Here is a 21,403-nt window from a genome sequence, read left to right on the forward strand (position 1 = left end):
GGTGATGGAAGGGTTTTTTTCTGCCAAGAAGTAGAGACTTCAAGAGACAAGGCAAGAGTCCCTTGAAAACCTAACGGGGCAGCCCCGGTGGCTCAGTGGTTTAGCGCCTGCCTTAGGCCCAGGGCATAATCCTGGAGACCTGGGATTGAGTCCCACATCAGGCTTCTCCCTCTCTCTGCCTCTCTGTGTGTGTGTGTGTGTGTCTGTCATGAATAAATAAATAAAATCTTAAAAAAAAAAAAGAAAGAAAGAAAACCTAACAGGGAGGACAGACCTCTTACCTTGCTCATATCTATCCAAATCTTGGGACACCTGGGTGGCTCAGCGGTTGAGTCTGCCTTTAGCCCAGGGCCTGATCCCAGGGTCCTGGGATGGAGTCCCACATCAGGCTCCCTGTGGGAAGCCCGCTCCTCCCTCTGCCTATGTGTGTCTGTCTGTGTCTCTTATGAATAAATAAATAAAATCTTTTAAAAAATCTACCTAGATCTTTTGGGTTTCCTCCTATCCTGAGATACTGGCTCTTACCTTTCTCTCCAGACTTAGCTCCTGCACATACTCAACATCTCTCACCAGTGTCCTGTCCTTCAAACCACCTGTCATTCTTTAAATGTGCCACACAACCTTGTGTCTCTCTGACCTTCCTGATGTCGTTCCTCTCTATGGAACACATACTCCTCCCACTTCTCCCTAGAACAACATCCCTTGGTTGTCCAAGATTCAGCCTGTGGTAGGTTAGATGATTATTCAGCAAATAATTAGTTTTACACTGCAGATCCATGCAAGAAATGTACTTTATTGCACCTTGATTTTGGTCTGTGATATGACCTACTTTGGCCAATGAGATATTGGTACACATGATTGAGCAGAGGCTTAAAATGTGCTTGCGTGTTGGGCTTTGTCTCTTCTATGCCTATCTTTTGCCATGATAATGAGGTAGCCAATGGTCAAGGAGGCCCAAAATTCATGGAATACAGGCGCCTGGGTGGCTCATATGGTGAAGTATTTGACTCTTGATTTTGGCTTGGGTTGTGATCTTGGGATTGTGGGATCGAGCCCAAGTTGGACTCTGTGCTCAATGGGGAGTCTGCTTCTCTCCTCTCCCTCTGCCCTCCCCCTGCTCATGCTTTCTCTCTAAAATAAATAAAACTTAAAAAATGAATGGAATAGACTTGAATCAAATTTATGGCCTGGAGCCAGGCCCATGTAACCCCAATTTTAATTGAGAAATGCTGTCTCAATATTGAAGACACCTTTAAAAAAATTTTTAAAAATTTATTCATGAGAGACACACAGAGAGAGAGAGAGGCAAAGACACAGGCAGAGGGAGAAGCAGGCTCCATGGAGGGAACCTGATGCAGGACTCGATCCTGGAATTCCAGGATCATGCCCTGGGCCGAAGGCAGGCGCTAAACCGCTGAGCCACCCAGGGATCCCCTCAATGTTGAAGACACCTTTGCATATTCTTGGGATGATTTTGGAACTTATACCTTTAGTTACTTCAAGTTTGTCACTTCATGCATTAATCAGATCTCAAAGGAGGGTGTTTTATGCTTTTCCACCTCTTGGTGGACTGGTGTGTGTGTGTGCATATGCATGCACGTGTATGTGTGTGTGTGGGGGGCGTGCAGTGCACGTTTGATGGATTATGTTTTCCTTAGTTTTCTCTGGCTCAGAGTTCCTGCTTTGGGAGCACCTTGCCTTCCCATCCTGCTGGCCTGCACTGCAGCATCGCTTCCCGAAGAGCCTTTTCACTGGGTTCCTCCTGCTCCAGACATCACACCCACAGGGGGTGTGTGCCAGGAGCCTTTATGGAAGGCATGGTGCAATCGAGGGGTTTCCTACTGCCCAGCTGCTCAGCCCCTTCTCCGCCTCAAGCTTCCAGCTTCCTGTCTTCCTTGCCATGCCAGGCACCCTTCAGAAGCCCAACATCTCCCTTCAATGTAAAGAAACAATTCTGCATTCTTTCCTCATCTCAGGGTCTACATTTTCAACCTGCAGCATTGTCATTGTGCTTTATAAACAAAGGGCTACCCCGTCTTTCCATTTTTAGTAACAGAGAGCCAGCAAGGACTCTGAAATATGAGGCTGTGTTAGCTTAAGTTTCCAGAAGCAGATTTGGAGAAGGAGATTCATATGAAAATTATTTATTTAAGCATTCAAATGGCAGGGAGTGGGGGATCGGACCTGGAAAGGAAGCCGAGGAAAGATGTGACAGCAAGCAATGTTGAAGGAGGGTAGCTCTGGCTCAGTCCCTCATGGGAACCCTGGGGACACCTTAAAGCCTTAAAATTGCCCCCATTGGGGAGCCAGAGAGTGGGAGGATTATCCCCCTGTGTTTGTCAGTCTTTGGCTGATGGCTGGCCCTAGGGGCACATACATTCCCTGGCTTTCTACCAAGAGCTGCAGGTGCAGGCATGGGGAGAACCAGTCTGCATAAAACACAGCCCAGGGGGCCAGGGTGCGGTGGGCAAAGCATTGACAGTGGCTGCTGCCCAGCCTTTCCTGTCCCTCCCTCACCCACCTGCATGAAGGGAAGGGTTGTGTGGAGAATAATTTCCTCACTGATGTGAGTCATGGCACCCCCTGGAAAGTAGAAGCAGCTATTGCTGCGGATGAGAGGTCAGCCTCTGTGCTATAATAACAAATATATTTGATCTCCATCCCCAGTTCCTCGCACAGAGCTCCTAAAACTCTTGTAATTTCCTCAGTAATGGGAGTACCTTCTGTTATTTATAACAAGGCCTCTTAATCACAACTGAGTTCATGCTACTCAAGTGACATAGGGTGGTTGGGGGCTCTACTAAGTCAACTCTTCACCAGAAAAGACCATTGATTACAGGACTGGAACTTTGGGCTCCATTCACCGATTTAAGGAAAGGAGGGCATTGCAAATTAAGTTGCATAAAAGCTCTTAAACAAGGAGATTTGATGAGCTTCTGGGTGGGTGAATGCATCCATGTGCCAGGATTCATGGGGACAGGAGTTCCTGAGCTCGGGACGCTTCATGACTTGGCCCTCTGGACTTCTTCATCTAGCTGGGCATCTGTATCTTTCGTCATATCCTTTATAATAAACTGGGAAATGTAGAAAGCCGGTTCCCTCAGCTCTGTGAGCTGTTCTAACAAATTACTCAAACCTGAGGAAGGGGTTGTGGAAACCTCCAATTTATAGTCAGTTGGTCAGAAGTCCAGGTGACAGGACACCAGGGTGGCTCAGTGGTCGAGCATGTGCCTTCAGCTCAGGTCATGATCCCGGAGTCCCGGGATTGAGTCCCACCTTGGGCTCCCTGTTCAGCAGAGAGCCTGCTTCTCCCTCTGCCTGTGTCTCTGCCTCTTTCTCTGTGTCTCTCACGAATACATAAATAAAATCTTTTTTTTTTTTTTTTAATTTTTATTTATTTATGATAGTCACACAGGGAGAGAGAGAGAGAGGCAGAGACATAGGCAGAGGGAGAAGCAGGCTCCATGCACCGGGAGCCTGACGTGGGATTCGATCCTGGGTCTCCAGGATCACGCCCTGGGCCAAAGGCAGGCGCCAAACCGCTGCGCCACCCAGGGATCCCCATAAATAAAATCTTAAATAAAAAAGAAGTCTAGGTGACAACCTGGACTTAAGAAAGGTGTGTGACCTCAGGCATCCTTGTAGGACCAAGCCCTTAGCCTGCGGGATTTGCTGCCATCCCTAGGTAGACAGTGTGGGACACCCCGTTAGTGTTCATGGAGAAGCAGAGAACTGCTTGGTGGTGTTGGAACACAGTCCAGAGCATGCTTATTCTTACAGGCCCTTGTCTCATTTTCCCACCTCTTTGAGGCTTCTCTTTGCTTCTCGGCCTGACCGCAGGGCAGCAGAGTCCTGGGGTCTGTGTGGTTAGAACTTGCATGGGGGACTGCCCAGTCATCTCTGAGACGATGCCTCCACCATGGGCCACGGAGTCCTGGCCACACGGGAGAGCTCCACTCTCCTCTTTCAGACTCTGCCCTGTCTGACTTTGGTTGCTGGATGCAAGGGGCAGGTTAGCATCCTGTCCAAGAGGCAGCTCTCCTGTTTGTGGCTATCTGCTCCACACTGGAAATGAGGTGGCCAGTGCTGTTAACCAGGTACTAGCCTCTGGGGGTGCTCTCTGTGGAGGAGAGATCTGCTGTTTGCTCACTTCTGGGAGGCAGCCTCAGGTGCTGGAGTCAGACCAGTACTCACTCCCTGAGTCTGAGCAGGGGCTGGTGGTGGACTCTGCTCTCCTAGGCTGTTCCTCAGGAGCGCCCAGTATTGCCTCCTCGGGAATTAACTCTCTCAAAAGAGACCTTGAGGTGGGTGAGCTTCATCCAGATCTCGGCTGTCAATACTTTTCCAGGAGATTTTTGCTCCAGCTGAGCCTGATTCCCTCTCCTCAGTTCAGTAGCCCCTTTCTCTGCTGCACTTTGCAGAAATGCCACTGGTCTGAACACACACGTGGAGAATTCCTCTCTACTCAATCACACAAATGAACACCACGTCAGGCAGTCGGCCAGCTGTGGGGAGGCCTCTGAAAACCAGAGTCTGCTGCAGACCCAAGTGAGGCCCTGCAGACTATCTGCGGTTTTCTGTGCTCCTCCCCTCAGGTCCTACATCCACACTGGGATGTGTGTGTGTGTGTGTGTGTGTGTGTGTGTGTGTGTGTGAGTGTGTGTGTGGCATTAAAAACACATCATCCCCAAAGCCTCCAAATGCTAGCAGAGAAATTACAACTGAAAAGGCATATATCCACAAGGACAAAGAACTGGAGAGATGATACAGGAACAGATGACATGTCAAGAAAATTTTGGAAGCTGGAAAACTCAGCAGTAACTCATTTTAAAGAGTGAAGAAAGCTAACATTTAAAACTGAAAGGGGGGGCATCTAGGTGGCTCAGCTGAGCCTCTGCCTTTAGCTCAGGTCATGACCCTGGGGTCCTGGGATCAAGTCCTGCATAGGGCTCCTCACAAGAAGCCTGCTTCTCCCTCTGCCTATGTCTCTGCCTCTCTCTGTGTCTCTCATGGATAAATAAATAAAATCTTTAAAACTGAAAGGGACATGGCGTGCCATAAGAAACAGCAAGTGGATTCCTTGCTTGGAATCCCCCTAAAGATGGGGACAAGAGGTGGGACTGAAGCTTGGAGGTACATCTTGGCTGTCCTTCTGAGGGTCAGTGAGATGCCCAGAGTTCCACTCCCACCTGCACAACCAGGAGACTACTTTGCCCACATGGAGAAAGATGGGGACTTCACACCAAGAGGCCCTGGGTTCAGAGTTACCACACACCAGGTGAAAACAGGGAACTGTACTGAAAATGCAAAGTCAGCGAAAGTCTATGTGTGAGTGGTAAACGTCCCCCTCCCCCCCACTCACTCCACTCAACTTCCCACCCTACAGCCAAAAAGATGGCAGACAAGCTTACAACCTCTGGAGGGAAGAAGGAAGTTTCCTCTCTGGGAAAAGGGCTAGGCTGAGAGAGAAAAGCACTATTGACATGTGGCATTGCCCCAGTGAAACAGCTGGGTTCCCACGTGGTCACCCTACTGTGAAGACCACTGGGAGATAAGCCCCATCCAGACACTCAGGACTCGAAATCAGCATTTTGATACGTTAACTTTTACATCTGAGCAGATAGATGTAACATCTCACTTAACATCAGAAGGGTGCTTCTATTTTTTTTTTAAGATTTTCTTTTCTTTTGTTTGTGTTTATTAAACACTAACTAAAAGGCCCTAACGGGATGCCAGGGTGGCTTAGTTGGTTAAGTGTCTACCTTCAGCAGCTCAGCTTAAGTGATCCTGGGGTCTTGGGTTCAAGCCCCACGTTGGGCTCCCTACTCAGTGGGGAGTCTGCTTCTCCCTCTCCCTCTGCCCCTCCCCTGCTTGTGCTCTTTCTCACTCTCTATAAAATAAATAAATCTTAAAAAAAAAAAAAAAACCCTAACAGTCCAATGCAACAAGGGAAATAATCTATATCAAAGCATATTTTTATGAAATGTCAGAGCATGAGAAGTGAAGAGATTATTATAAAAGTAGTAAGACAGGGGAAAAAAGCCTCACATACACAAAACTGAGAATTGGAACAGTCTTGGTCTTCTCACCAACAAGACTGAAAGTAAAAGACTGCATACCTTCAAGATTCTGAAGGAAGACGATTCCTATCTAGAATTCTATACCGATCAACACAGTAAATGAGAGTGGAGAATTAAGATAAACTCAGACAAGTTAGGCCTCAGGAGTTTTATCTTCCAAGTACCCCTTCTCTAAATGAAAGAATGTGCCCCACCAAAATGAGCTAGTAAATCAAGAGAGGGGATCCCTGGGTGGCGCAGCGGTTTGGCGCCTGCCTTTGGCCCAGGGCGTGATCCTGGAGACCCAGGATCAAATCCCACGTCGGGCTCCCGGTGCATGGAGCCTGCTTCTCCCTCTGCCTGTCTCTGCCTCTCTCTCCTTCTCTCTCTGTGACTATCATAAATAAATAAAAATTAAAAAAAAAACATGTAAATCAAGAGAGAAGAAAACCTGGAAACAGGGACACAAGGATTCTATTTTATTTATTTATTTATTTATTTATTTATTTATTTATTTATTTATTTATTTATTTATTTTATTTTATTTTTTTAAGTAGACTTCACACCCAGTAGACTCACCACTCTGAGATCAAGACCTGAGCCAAGATCAAGAGTTAGACACTTAACTGGCTGAGCCGCCCAGGTGCCCTGAGGACACAAGGATTCTAATACAGAAATGAGACAAAAAGAATATAAAGGGGGTGAGTCCCCAAAACAGCTGAAGACAGGCACAGAGGACAGGACAGTTTGGAGAGAACAAGAGAATTCCAGGAGAAATTTCTCCACAAAAATCTTGCAATTGTTCAGTTACCTAATATTTAAGTGAACTGAGAAATCTGCAGTTCTATGCAATAGTTTCAGGAAGAATTATTGATTGGTATATAGAAAACTAAGCCAAAATAAACAAACAAACAGAAAGAGGCCAAAAGGCCAATTTACTCTAGGGAAAGCCAAAAGTTGTATAGGAAAGGATAAGTAGGGATGCCTGGGTGGCTCAGTGGTTGAGCGTCTGCCTTTGGTCCAGGGCATGATCCTGGGGTCCCAGGATGGAGTTCCACATCGGGTTCCCTGCAGGGACCCTGTTTCTCTCTCTACCCGTGTCTCTGCCTCTCTCTCTGTGTGTCTCTCATGAATAAGTAAATAAAATCTTTTTTTAAAAAAAGGAAAGGATAAATAAATATAATCTATACAGCTCATTAGTATGTAGTATTTACAAAATCCTGATAATGTTGAATATTGACTGAACCAAAAATTATCTAATTATATAGGGATAATGAGCACAGTAGAAGTGTATTTGTGGGTAAGAGTGTGTGGAATTTAAGAAACTCAATCTTCTGTAGCTGTAAATAAATGCTTAATTTCTAAAATAAAAAGAATCAACCAAAATAACAGGATAGGGAACACTCCCCAACTCAATTTGTGAGCCTATCTAACCCTGAACCAAAACTAGTCAAGGATATCAGAGGGTAGCCAGTTTCACTTGTAAGTGTAGATGCAAAAGCTTTAGTTAAAATGTTAGCCCGCTGAATGCAATAGAACCAAGCTGGTTCTAGCTCAGTAATGAAAAGTTGGCCCACCTTTAAAAAAAAAAAGTATTCATCTAAATCAACACAATAATAGATTAAAGGAGAAATTTTACATAATTACCTTGACAGGCATAGAAAAAGTGTTTGATAACATTTGGCGCTCATTTATGTTAAAGATAATCTTAGCCAGGGGCCCTGGATGACTCAGTTGGATAAGTGTCCATCTTCTGGTTTCAGCTCTGGTCTTGATCTCAGTATTGTGAGTTCAAGGCCCATGTTGGGTTCCACACTGGGTGTGGAGCCTACTTAAAAATAATAATAATAATCTTGGCCAATGGGGAGTAGGAAATTTCTTTAATTTTAGGAAACTCTCTACCAATATTTTACAGCAAATACTTTTTCTCCTCTCAAATAGAATACTTAAATACTTAAAAGGTGAAGTATACTTAAATAGAATACTTAAATGGTGAAGTATTAAACATTCTGGTTAAAATCAGCAAGATCGGGTGCCTGGGTGGCTCAGTTGCTTGAGCATTTGCCATTGGCTCAGGTCATGATCCTAGTGTCCTGGGATCAGCCCCAGCATCAGGCTCCTTGCTCAGCAGGAGCCTACTTCTCCCTCTCCCTCTGCCTGCTGCTCCCCCTGCTTGTGCTCTCTCTGTCAAATACATAAATAAAATCTTTTAAAAATAATCAGCAAGATGAAGGGCACCAGGCTGGCTTGGTCAATGAAGCATGTGACTCTTGGTCTCAGGGTTGTGAGTTCAAGTCCCACATTGGGTGTAGAGATTACTTAAAAAAAATATCATCTAAAATCAGGGAGATGACAAGGGGGGCGGTCCTCTAATATTTTTCTGTTCAACATTGTATCTGGGGAGTCTGACCAGGCAGAACAGGAAGAAAAGAAAAAGAAATAAATGATACAAAGATTGTAAAGGGAGAAAATAGCTTCTATCTTGTTCTGAGGAGACAAGATTCCAGGTTAGAGGTCTAAAACCACCAAACTTGCAAATGAGAGAAGAGAATTAAAACGAATTCAGACCAGATATGTCTTCCAAAGTTTATCTTCCATAAGCCTGTATTAGTTTCTCTGTTGTTGCTATAACAAATCACTACAGATGTGGAGTCTTAAAACAACACTGATTTATTCTCTTGCAGTTCTGAAAGTCTGAAATAAGTCTTAGAGGTTAAAATCAAGGTGCCAGCAGGGATGTGTTCCCCCTGGAGGCTCTAGAGAATGTTTCCTTAATTTTTTCAGCTTCTAGTCACTGCTCACATTTTTTGGCCAGGGGCCCCTATCTCCATCATCAAAATGCCTCACAGCAAAATTTGTTTATACCACTGAATGGTCTCTCTCCTGTACCTCATCACACAGCCTTCATTTTCCTTCTGCCTCCCTCTCAAAAGGACTCTTGTGATAACACTAGGCCCACCAAGGTAATCCAGGCAACTCTCCCATCTCAAGACCTTTAATTTAGTCACATCTACAAAGTCCATTTTGTCATGTCAGGTGGCATATTTACAGGTTTTGGGGGTTGGGATGTGGGCATCTTTGGGGGCTCACTATTCAGTCTACTGCATATCACTTCCATAGAATCATTCACAGGTTATTTGATTGTTTCCATAGAAAAAGATATTTTGCAGATTATTAGAATTAATACAAGAGTTTAGCAAGGCAGCTCAATTGCTTTCCCATGGTTCTGACACTAGGAGTTGGAAAGCATAGTTTTTAAAAAGATCATTTACAAAATTAAAGAAGAAATTATATCTCAACAAATCTAGAAAAAGAATTCTAAAGAAAACAAAAATAAAAAAAAAAGATTTTATTTATTTATTCATGAGAGACACAGAGAGAAGGAGAGGCAGAGACACAGACAGAGAGAGAAGCAGGCCCCATGCAGGGAGCCCGACATGGGACTCGATCATGGGATTCCAGGATCATACCCTGGGCCAAAGGCAGATGCTCAACCGCTGAGTCACCCAGGTGTCCCTAAAGAAAACAAAATTTAAAAGGATTCTAATAAAAAGGAAACTATAAAATACTTTGCAATAAATCTATAAAAGATGTTTAAAACCTTCATGAAGAAAACTATAAAAAATGATAGAAAAAAGTCTTAAAGGTGAATTAAATAAACAGGAAAACATATGAACATGGGCAGAAAAAGTTATTAAGATAAAGAAGTCAATTCTCCATAGGAACATGTGGCTTTTATTGCAATTCCAATAAAAATCTGTTTTTATGTTGGGGCACCTGGCTGGCACAGTCAGTGGAGCATGTGACTCTTTGGGTTATGTTTCTTTGGGAACGGGACAAGCTGATTTTAAAATAGGAATGGAAAGGTACAAGAGTAGGTGAAACACACATGAAAATGCAGCAGAGGATGGCTGACTCAGCGTTGTACACAAGACTTACTGTAATGTACCGTCGTTAAGACTGTGGCATTGGAATAGGGGCAGAGATTGAGAGCACTGGGACAGAATAGAGCCCAGAAACACAGCCATAGATGGACAGCAGATATACATGACAGAGTGGCTTTGCAGATGAGTGGAGAAAAGACAGTTTTTAAAAAATGGTGATGAGTAATTGGTTATTCAGAGGAAAGAATAAAATAAAATTGGAACTCTTTCTTGAATGGCATTAAAAAAAAATCCAAGTGGAATTTGAGAACCTAGCAAGAAAACTTTTAGAAGAAATTATGAGAGCATGTCTTATGATCTTTGGCTAGAGCACAGATTTAACAAAATATAAAAGCACACCTAGGGAAGGAAAAATAAGATTAGATAAAAACAGAGAGGGAGGCAGACCATAAGAGACTCCTAACTCTGGGAAACAAAAGGAGGCAGGTTGCTAGAAAGGAGGCAGGTGGAGGGATGGGGTAATTGGGTGATGGGCATTAAGGACACTTGAAGTAATGAGCACTGGGTATTTGTTTTGTTTTAAAGATTTTATTTATTCATTCATTAGAGACACACACAGAGAGAGGCAGAGACATAGGCAGAGGGAGAAGCAGGCTCTCCACAGGGAGCCTGATGTGGGGGCTCAATCCCAGGACCCCCGGGATCATGACCTGAGTAGAAGGCAAACACTCAACCACTGAGCCACCCAGGTGCCCCAGCACTGGGTACTGTATGCGACTGGTGAGTCACTAAATTCTATCTCTGAAACTAATAATACTGTATATGTTAATTAAATTGAATTTAAAGGGTACCTGGGTGACTCAAGTGGTGAAGTGTCTGCCTCAGCTCAGGTCATGATACTCTGGGTCCTGGGATCCTGCATTGGGCTCCCTGCTCAGCAGGGAGTCTGCTTCTCTCTCTCTCTCTCTCTCTCTCTCTGCTCCTCTCCTTGCTCATGCTCTCACTCTCTGTTTAAGTAAATAAATAAAAAATTAGAAAAAAATTGAATTAAAAAAAGCATAACCTATACAGAAAAAAGCTGATAAAATCAACATCATTAAAATTAAAAATGCTCAAGTATCAAAAGACATCATTAAAAATGTGAAAAGACAAACGGCAGACTGGGAAAAAATATTTGCAAAAATACATAATTGACAAAGGATTCAAATCCAGAATATATAAATAACTAATAAGTCAATAATTTAAAAAGCTCCATGGAAAAATGAGAAAAAAATAAGCAGGTAAATCAGAGAATAAGACACCAGAATGTCTAATATATGCATGAAAAGATGCTCAACCTCATCGTTAATCAGAGAAATGCAAACAAAACCATAATGAGGTACATTTCAAATCCATCAGACTGGGAAAGTTAAGTCTGACAGTTTCAAATGTTGGTGGTCATACGGAGAAATGAGAACTCTCCTACCCTGCCAAAGTGTGAATTGGTACAAGCATTTCAGAGACCAAGCAGATAATATTTAAAGGTGAAGGTGCATAAAGATGCATATGCCTTTTGAGCCAGGACTGCATTCACTGGTAAATGAATCACATAGGATGACATGTGTATATGCCCTAGGCTCCTGCACTTGTGTTTGAGGAGACACTGTAATAATAAAAACAGGAAACAATCCAAATTTCTGTCAACAGGGGTTGGGTAAATAAATTCAACTATATTCAAATAATGAGCTACTATATATCAGAGGAAATTAATGAACCACAGCTATGCGTGTTATGGAGGATGATTTTCAAAAAACTTAAGAAAAAAAGTTTTAGGAAGTACTGTGCCATTTTTATTAGAACTTAAAAACATGAAAAGACAAGATATTTGGGGATTTAGACACATCTAGTAAAAGTATAAAAAAGAAATGTATGGGGGGCACCTGGGTGGCTCAGTGGTTGAGCGTTTGCCTTCTACTCAGGTTGTGATCCCGTGGTCCTGAGATCAAGTCCCACATTGGGCTCCTAGTGAAGAGCCTGCCTCTCCCTCTGCCTATGTCTCTGCCTCTGTCTCTCTGTGTCTCTCATGAATAAATAAATAAAATCTTTAAAAAATGAGAATAAAAAACACACAAAAAAACACACACATGGTTTTGCTTTGGCAGAGGGAATGAAATCAGGGAGGGTAACACAGATCTCCAACTATAAATGCAATGCTTTATTTCTTAAGGTGGGTGATGGCTATTCACTATCATTTATCACTTAGAAGAAAATATGTCACTTAAGTAGCACTGTTTGCTTATTGTTCAGAGACATGGAGGAAGAAGCACCAGGAATTAGGAAGGGGAGGGTGAAGGAAACTTCCAGAAGACTCTTGTTTTTTTTTTTTTTTTTTTTTAAACCTTGCACTCCTGGTTGACTTTTTAAACGATACACAATTGTGGCTTCAGTAAAAGTCGATATGATAAAACTAATAAAACTGTGAATCAGGGAGTAATATGTGATATGTTTCTGTAAGATCTTCATTTGTAGATGCTTTATCTCAGTGCTATTCAAATATGATCCTTAGACAAGTGTGGGTTGCCGATCTAGTCTGCCATGAACTAAATATAGCATCGAGCCTAAGTGTTTGGGAGCTATTATAGCAATTTTATTTTTCATTATGATTATTTTTTAAAGTAGTCTCCATGCCTAGCATGGAGTACAATGTGGGCTCCTGAACTGAGATCAAGAGTCAGATACTCAACTGACGGAGCCACCCAGGTGTCCCGCTTTTATAGTAATTTTAGAGAGATTTTATGTATGTTAAATCTAATAACTAAAAATGGGATTATATTTTATATTTCACTATAATTTAATTTTTTCTAGAAATAAATTCTTATTTTACAGAAGTATTGGAGGGTAATGAATTGAAAACAAAGAAACAACTAGTCCTGCACAAATAATTTGAGATCCATTGCTCTGCCTTAATGAGAATTGATATCTACATGATTTCTTTTTCTATAATGCGTAGGTTTTCTTGTTCACTGGGGATCTTGTGCTCTACTCCTAAAATATTAATGTTCAATGTGGGAGTCCGGAATTGTTTTGTTTGGTTCTGGATATGTGCCTTGCATATAAAGATATGGCTATTCTCTGCATGCATTTTCCCCAGAGACACATATAAATATAGTTGTAACTTCCTGTTAGTAAACAGTAAGTCTTTAAATTTAGAATCAGGTGGGGAGGCTGACATGTAGAAGCCTAACAAACTGGATTGCTTTCAAAGTCGTATCTTTCCTAGTTAATTGTTAACTCACCAGTGTGCGGGTCTTCTTATATCAAATATCACATGGTGTGTGAAAACACTAGATAGGGTTTAAGGCAGTTCATGGCTTTTTTTCCATGACAAATGGACCTCATACTACAGAGGAATGAAAGATATACATTAATAAAACATTATCATCATAATAGAACAACACCAGGGACAGTGGCTCAGTGGTTGAGCGTCTGCCTTTGGCCCAGGGCGTGATCCTGGGGTCCTGGGATCAAGTCCCGTATCGGGCTCCCTACATGGAGCCTGCTTCTCCCTCTGCTTATGTCTCTGCCTCTTTCTGTGTGTCTCTCATGAATAAACAAAATCTTAAAAGAGAGAGAGAGAGAGAGAGAGAGAGAGAGAGAACGACACCAAACTAAATCTCACCAGTGCTTGGCAGTAAACTTCCTGAGCAGTTTCAGGCTGTGTGTGGCCTCCATCCTGGGATCCAAAATCTGCGGAATGGCCTATGTGACAGCAGGAACCCAGTTTCCATGAGATTCTGTCTGTAAGATGCAGCACAACAGGCGCCTCTGAAATGTCCAAACATACTTGTTTTAGATCTCCTTTTCCCCTCAAGAAAAGATTCCTTTTAAAAAAGTATTCTTTTTTTGAAGCCAGATTACTGATTTCCAGGGTTTTCTTACACCTGCCACTTCCCAAGGGATTTTTTTTTTTTTTTTTGGTATACTATTTAATCTTTCTGGAAGGCTAACAAAACATTGCATATACCTGGCTTTCCCTCAGAAACACCCTTTCCAAATAAATTAAAAAAAAGAAGAAACACCCTCTCCTTTTCAATCATCATGCTTTTTAAACAAATTTTTTGAAGAGTTTATTTATTTATTCATGAGAGACACACAGAGAGAGGCAGAGACACAGGCAGAGGGAGAAGCAGGCTCCATGCAGGGAGCCCGACGCAGGACTCTATCCCAGGACCCCGGGGTCACGCCCTGGGCCGAAGGCGGCTCTAAACCGCTGAGCCACCCTGGCTGCCCTTATCATGCTTTATAAAGGACTTTATTATCTGCTCTCTGGGTTCATTTAACTCTATTAACATATTAATTTAGCATCTTCGCTATGTCTTCTTGTTGATTCTCATTTCATTCTCTATATGCCACTTAGCACTTCTGTTTGAGCATCAGTATCTTCCACTTTCGTACCAAAGTGCCATTCTAGCATTCTCACGACTAATATTTAGCTTTGCTTTGTATTTCATTCTCAGGCTCTTTTATTTTTATTTATTTATTTTTTAAAAAAAAATTTATTTATTTATTCACGAGAGACACGCAGAGAGCGGCAGAGACACAGGTAGAGAGGGAGAAGCAGGGAGCCGGACGCGGGCGGGACTCGATCCCAGGATTCCGGGGATCACCACCTGAGCCAAAGGTGGGTGCTCAACCACCGAGCCACCCGGGTGCCCCTACTTTTTTTTAAAATTATTTTATTTTATTTATTCATAGAGACAGAGAGAGAGAGAGAGAAAGAGAGGCAGAGACCCAGGCAGAGGGAGAAGCAGGCTCCATGCAGGGAGCCCGACGTGGGCTAAACCGCTGCGCCTGCAGGGCTGCCCCCTACTTTTTTTTTAAAGCTCATTTATTTATCTCTACACCCAATGTAGGCCTCAAACTCAAGACCCCAAGATCCAGAGTGTCATGCTCCCAGGGCTGAGTCAGCCAGGCCCTCCTGTCTCCCCCTTTTAGGAGGAACCTGAGTTGCAAGGCCACAAGGACAGCCCTTCCGAAGCCTTACACTCCCGCCGGAGGTCTTGGCAGCAGATTCCCCGCTCCTGCTCCCCTCAGTGCTCTCCCAACCCACTGAGCTCAGGTGAGGTCGGAGACCTTGATTGCAGGGTCACCAACCTGAGAGGTTAGGTGATGTAGTCCCCATACATCATGCTTCTGAGACGACAGGGTCCAGGGTGAGCACAAGGGGGTAGAGGGAGAACAGACAGTGGAAAAGGTTCCCAAAGACCAGACGTTAAAGCTCTGAAGCCGCTCGAGTGGCTCAGTTTGGCTGCTGCAGAAGCCAGGGTAGAAGAGCAGGGGGAGGTCCCACTGAGCCTGCAAGTTGACTCGAGGTCACGGAGAGCCGGCACAGGTTTAAGGATCTGCAGACACGCGGGCGGCGCTGCGTCGCGCCAAGAGGGACAGCTCAGGGACTGGGGAAGCCAGCCCAGAAGCGGAGACCGGGCGCTGGCACCGGCCACTGCCCGCAGCCCGGGATCCATCCTCGCCGCGCAGCCGCTGGCCGCAGAGGTCACCTGACAAGCTCCAGCCCGCCCCTAATTGGCTCGCAAAGCTCGCCGTCTCTCCCACTGTCGTCCCTGTGGTTTAGGAAACTACATTTCCCAGAAGGCCTCGCGGCGCTTAGCTGCTCCTGGTTGGTTAAATGAGGACGATACCTGGTTCGTCCCTCGCGTCTGCGGAGCTTTGCGAGACCCGGGTGGGGATGGGGGTGGGGAGGGTGGGGGCGAAGCTTTCTGGATTAAAACAGCCGGCACACCGGAGGCTGGGAGGAGAGGCGCGGCTCCGCCCCCCCTACTGTTGCGCACAGACCTCTGGGAAATGTAGTCACTTGCAGATGCCTGGGGCCTGGGGCTCTCAGCTCTCCCTGGGGTCGCTCATGGAGCGGGAACCCGTGGGGAGAGTCCGGCCGAGCCTTCCACACTGGCTCTTCCCTCTCCACCAGGTAGCGCAGTGCGCGAGCATCTTCGCATCTACCTCGGGATCATCCCATGCTGGGATAACCTTCTACCCTCTTACCCTCTAGTCCTGAGAATTCTCCAAGCTCGGGTTTCTGCAAAGTACTTTTTAGAGGGATCTGCTGAGAAATAGGGAAAGTTTTATTTTATTTTATTTTATTTTATTTTATTTTATTTTATTTTATTTATTTTATTTTTTATTTTATTATTTTTATTTTTTTGGGGGGAAAGAATTTTAAAGGAAACAAATGATAGCGGCCCTAAATTACTCCCCCCCTCCTCTGCTGCGCAGCGGACGCTTATTAAGGGTACGCGGGACCATGGCGCTGCGCATAGGGCGGATCCTTTCCAGGTCTGGACTTCCAGCCGGGCACAGACTTCCGCCCCGCGGAGCGCAGCCGCTGCACCTGCCGGGTGCTGCCCCCGTCGCGGGCTGCCTTCTTGGGCCACACGACGCTCGGCCCCAGCCCCAGCCCCAGCCTTGTTTCTGCCTCGAGGACGTGCGTTCTGCCTAAGCTGCGGGGGCGACGGTCCCATTTCACTGAGGGGAAGACTGAGGATGTGGTGGGTGAGGGGTCGTTGGCCTGCCCGGGCTGCCCGGCCGGTCGTGTGCTGGTCACCCCCTTTCTCGGGTTTGCTGCTCCTACCTTGGGTTAAGTCAGCATCATCCCGGCCTTTCTTTCTATTAAAGGTTTTATTTATTTATTCATGAGCGACACAGAGAGAGAGAGAGAGAGAGAGGCAGAGACACGGGCAGAGGGAGCAGCAGGCTCCACGCGGGGAGCCCGACGCGGGACTCGATCCCGGAACCCCGGGGTCACGCCCTGGGCTGCCGGCAGATGCCCCCCCGCTGAGCCCCCCACCCCGTGCGCCATCCCGGCCATTCTAACGTCTCCAGCCGGTGTTTATGCAGGGTGTGCTGGGAGCCAGGCATTGTGCCCAGTGCTGGGGACATGGAACCTGCCTCTAGTGGGGGAGACGGGTCACAGGGCGCAAATAGGAGTAAAGTTTCAAAGTTTCAAAACTAGAAGGAGGAAACAGGATGCTGCAAGAAGAGAGAAGGATGGAGGGAGCCAGAAGTCAGATTGGGAGATTAGGGAAAGGAGGAAAGGCAGGCCCCACCGGAGACTGGGAGGCCCAGAAAAAGGAAGGTCTGTGACAGCCCAGGAAAGAGTAGTGGAGGCGGACGGAACAGCAAGTGCAAAGGCCCTGAGGCAGGACAGAACCTAGGATTTTGTTATTCAAGGAACTGAGAAGAGGCTTTTGTGACTGGAGCACAGTGAAGTTGGGAGGGAGTAGAGCAAATTGAGGCTGGCCTCCTTTCCTCCAGGCTTGCCTCTTTTTTAAGTCGTCACATGCTGGCAATAGACAAGAATTTTCTTTCTTTCTTCTTTCTTTCTTTCTTTCTTTCTTTCTTTCTTTCTTTCTTTCTTTCTTTCTTTCTTCTTTCTTTCTTTCTTTTCTTTCTTTTCTTTTCTTTCTTTTCTTTCTTTCTTTCTTTCTTTCTTTCTTTCTTTCTTTCTTTCTTTCTTCTTCTTCCTTCCTTCCTTCCTTGTTTCTTTCTTTTCTTTCTTTCCTTAAGATTTTATTTATTTATTCATGAGAGCCACAGAGAGAGAGGCAGAGACACAGGCAGAGGGAGAAGCAGGCTCCATGCAGGGAGCCTGACGTGGGACTTGATCCCGGGTCTCCAGGATCATGCTCTGGGCTGAAGGCAGGCGCTAAACGCTCAGCCACCCAGGGATCCCCCGACAAGAATTTTCAAAACTCGGATGTGATGATGTTGCTCCCTTTTAGAGGCTTTGTGTTCCCTGCAGGTCAAACTGCTTGGGCCCAGTGTTCAAGGACCCTCAACATTGGATTTACCTTCTTTCCAGTCTCCCTTTTCACCTCTGCTTGGTACTACGCCTTCTTCCATGTGCTTGCTGAGTGGGTGGACTTGGTCTTGGTCGCACTGTCACTTCCTCTGTGCTCTTCCCCAGGAACTCGTATTCTTTCTCTGTATGATGCAGAACATGAGGCCAGGCAGTTAGTATTTTCAGAACAAATATCCACTGAGAGAATGAGTGGAAGAGGTACCCGTCACTAGCCGCCACCTGATACCCGATGAGAGGGTGACGTGGGGTTTCTGGCTACGGTTGAGTAGAGGGTAGCATCCCAAAGAAGAGATGAGTAAGAAGTCTGCGCTTATCATGGCCAGGCACCGTCTCATTTAATCCTCATAATAGTTATGGGTCTTAGATTCTTTTTGTAGTCAAGAAGGCTGGTGCTCGGGGCACCAGCCACCACTGGGTGGCTCAGCAGTTGAGCGTCTGCCTTCCGCTCAGGGTGTGATTCCGGGGTCCTGGGATCCAGTCCCACATTGGGATCCCTGCAGGGAGCCTGCTTCTCCCTCTGCCTGTGTCTCTGCCTCTCTCTCTTTTGCTCTCTGTGTCTCTTATGAATAAATAAATAAAATCTTAAAAAAGAAAGAAAGAAAGAAAGAAAGAAAGAAAGAAAGAAAGAAAGAAAGAAGGAAGAAAGAAGGAAAGAAAAGAAAGAAAGAAAAGAAAGAAAGAAAGAAAGAAAGCTGGTGCCCAAAGGCTTGCTCCAGAGATCACCCCACTGGTAATGAGGAACCTGGGATAATGAGGAACCTAGATCTTTTCTGACCTCGAAAGTCGAAGTACATAACACTCCCTCCACTCCCTTTGCCCCTATTCTTGCACCTTTAGCCAGCACAGGAGCCTGAGACGCTGAAGGAACCAAACTCCAAGTATCTTCTATCAAGTGGGTTATTTGTACCTGAGGACATCAGATCTGGGACGGCCGTCGTCCTGGGGCTCTGCCCCTAACCAAAACCAGTGACTCATGGCAGTTTCTTCTTCTATCAGTGTTTACAGGGCCTAGAAGGACTGTGAGACTCAGAAGCAGAACATGCAGGAAAGGGTACTCTTGGATGTGCTGTCCTATAGAATTCCCTGAGTTGATTAAAATGTTCTATTTATCTATGCTGTCCAGGGTGATAGAGTTCCTGCTTAGATAGTAGCTCCCATCCCACACTTCCCGGTCCTCTTCTGACTGCAGGCTGTGTCCAGGACAGCTTAGTCTGAGACTACAGACCCCTGGGCTCGATCTTCATGGGCCTTCCAGATCCAGTCTCTACCGTAGCCATGGCTCAAGCCATGTCCAAGGACACACATCAGGGTACAGACGGATGTGGCCAGTACGTTACTGATCTCACCACTCTAGCATCCTGCAGGAGCCTGGCCCGGAGCAGATGCTGTGTTAACATTGGATCAATGGACTACCTTCTCATCGCCAGGCCGGTCTCCCTCAGCTACTGGGATGGCTTCTAGAATCCCTCCCTATTATGTGGACTAAGGACTTCTGCTATCCATGGAAGGTGAATGAAACCAGGGCTTCAGCCTCATCTCCATCCTGACTTCCTGGGGTGTGTGCCAAGGTACAGCTGAAAACCAGTGAGCAATAATTGGAAACATCCTGGATTCAGCATTGTTATGTGACAATCTGATTTTTATTTTGAAACTGCAAAACGAAAGCCATATAAGCATCTGCTCTGCATGATTAGAGGCAGTGTGGTCCTGAGGAAAGAGGACTAGTCTCAGGGTCATCCTGGACCTAACAGGCTGTAGTGGACAAGGTGCTCCGTCCCTCTGCACCCCAGTTTTCTCATAAGTAAAACAAAAACATTAGACTCTAAGCTTCTTCCTGCTGTTAATGTGAATGCTTGAAAAATGGCTGGTCACATCTGCAATCAACCCACATGAAGTACCTTTTAAGTAATCATTTGCCTGAATCCGGTCCATTTTCATGGTTTAGTTTTTCTGACACCTTTCACTTAACCCTTACACCACCGGGGCCTTTCTCATTTGCAATCTTCACTAGTGCTTCTCTGGATTGCAGTAAGTCATGTTGGATTCCAGCCACTGAATCACCTGCTTCTTTGCCCTATCTGGAGCCTCTTAAATCCGCAGCAGTCTCAACTCCCTGACAAAGCACAGAGAGAGGTGCCGGTCTCCCTCCTCTACCACCCCTCCCATTCCTGCTTCCCTGAAAAATCAAATGGGGGGGTTGGGTGGGGGAATCCGGAATGTTTCTATTCTGGCAGTTAGCACTCTTACCACTAGATGGCACATGTGTGCAAGTCATCAGTCTTCCGGCAAAAACTCTAATCTTTAAAAATATATTTGTACTCCCATCTCAACCACAAAAGCTTTGAGAGGAATTATACAAGTACAAAATAAGCAAGAGGATAAAATGAAAAGTTGAAGGAATTGGAGAAAGTAGAGAACAAGTGGAAATGGTAACTCGAGGATGGGTTTTCAGAGGGAGGATGCTGAACAGTGAAACACCAGTGACTTCTCTGGAACAGTTTCTGTGAGTCCTTCTATGCAGAACTATGGTGTGATGCTACATGAAGAAATGTAGTTCTCTGGGGTGCAAACACTGGGTTTCCAGGAGTTGAATTTGCTGCTCTATGCTTTTGTATTTTCAAAAAGTGAAATTTGCACCCACCTCCTGAGGTTTGGGTGAAGCCTGGGACCAGGAGGCTCTCCTTGAGGCTGTGGTCACCAGTCTCCAAGATGCCCCCCCATGACCCCCCTGCCTCCTCGCTTTCACACCCTATGGAGTCCCCACCTACATACCAGGGAGTGGTCTGTGTGACCAACAGAATATAGAGGGGTGATGGCATGTTGTTTCTGAGGTTAGGTTACAGAAGACATTGCAGCTGCTCTCTTGGTCTCTCTGTGTGTTTGTCTCTGTCTTTCTATCAGATCATTTGCTCTGGGGAAAGCTAGCTGCCATGTCATGAGGAGCCCTCTGGAGAGACCCATGTAGCAAAGAACTGAGGCCTTCTGGCAACAGCCAGCATTAACTTGCTTGGCCATGTGTGTGAGCCATCTTGGAAGCAAAGCCTCTAGCTCAGCGGACACCTTGACAGAAACCCTATGAGAGATGCTGAGCCAGACTATCCAGCTAAGTCTGTCCTTAGCTCTGTGAGATAATAAGTATATGTTCTTGGGACGCCTGGGTGGCTCAGCGGTTGACTGTCTGCCTTCAGCTCAGGGCGTGATCCTGGAGTCCCTGGATCGAATCCCACATCAGGTTCACTGCATTGGAGCCTGCTTCTCCTCCCTCTGCCTCTATCTCTGCCTCTCTCTGTGTGTCTCTCGTGAATAAATAAGTAAAATCTTAAAAAAAAAAAGTATTTGTTCTTTTCAGCTGCTGAGTTTTGGTGGTTAATTTGTTATACAGCAGTAGATGACTAACACAGAGGCCAATGGAAACCCAAGGCTGAATCTGAGATAATTTTGGAAAGATGGAAGTAGAGAGTCGTACATGAAATGTCTGCAAAGGAGGTTTCTTTGCAGAATGGTAAGGGCAAGGACCTCAACTGTCTTACTCACTGTGGCACCCTCATGGCCTAGCACAGGGCCTGGCACATGGTCGGTTTCTACAAATTTTTCTTGAATGAATAAAT

General features: G+C 45.4%; 2 long non-coding RNA genes across 3 annotated transcripts in view; one reads left to right on the forward strand and one right to left on the reverse strand.

Annotated features, from left to right (window-relative positions):
* The window catches only part of LOC112673394 (uncharacterized), a 54,422-nt gene extending 38,936 nt beyond the window's left edge, over positions 1 to 15,486 (reverse strand). The window contains exons 1-3 of one of the 2 annotated variants that reach the window (XR_003144773.3): positions 15,077 to 15,481; positions 13,602 to 13,747; positions 9,584 to 10,950 (exon numbers count right to left, since the gene is read on the reverse strand). This is a non-coding gene — a long non-coding RNA (uncharacterized LOC112673394). Of the gene's footprint in view, positions 1 to 9,583; positions 10,951 to 13,601; positions 13,748 to 15,076 lie in introns of those variants that run through there. The other variant, XR_004809024.2, reaches the window with a different exon arrangement.
* Positions 15,487 to 16,150: 664 nt separating this feature from the next.
* Positions 16,151 to 21,143, forward strand: LOC125753534 (uncharacterized). Its single transcript, XR_007405602.1, has 2 exons — positions 16,151 to 16,482; positions 18,633 to 21,143. It is a non-coding gene; the product is annotated as an uncharacterized LOC125753534 (long non-coding RNA).
* The last annotated feature ends 260 nt before the right edge of the window (positions 21,144 to 21,403 follow it).

The sequence above is a fragment of the Canis lupus genome, chromosome 24 (assembly GCF_003254725.2).
Source record: "Canis lupus dingo isolate Sandy chromosome 24, ASM325472v2, whole genome shotgun sequence".
NCBI classification, from domain to species: Eukaryota; Metazoa; Chordata; class Mammalia; order Carnivora; family Canidae; genus Canis; species Canis lupus.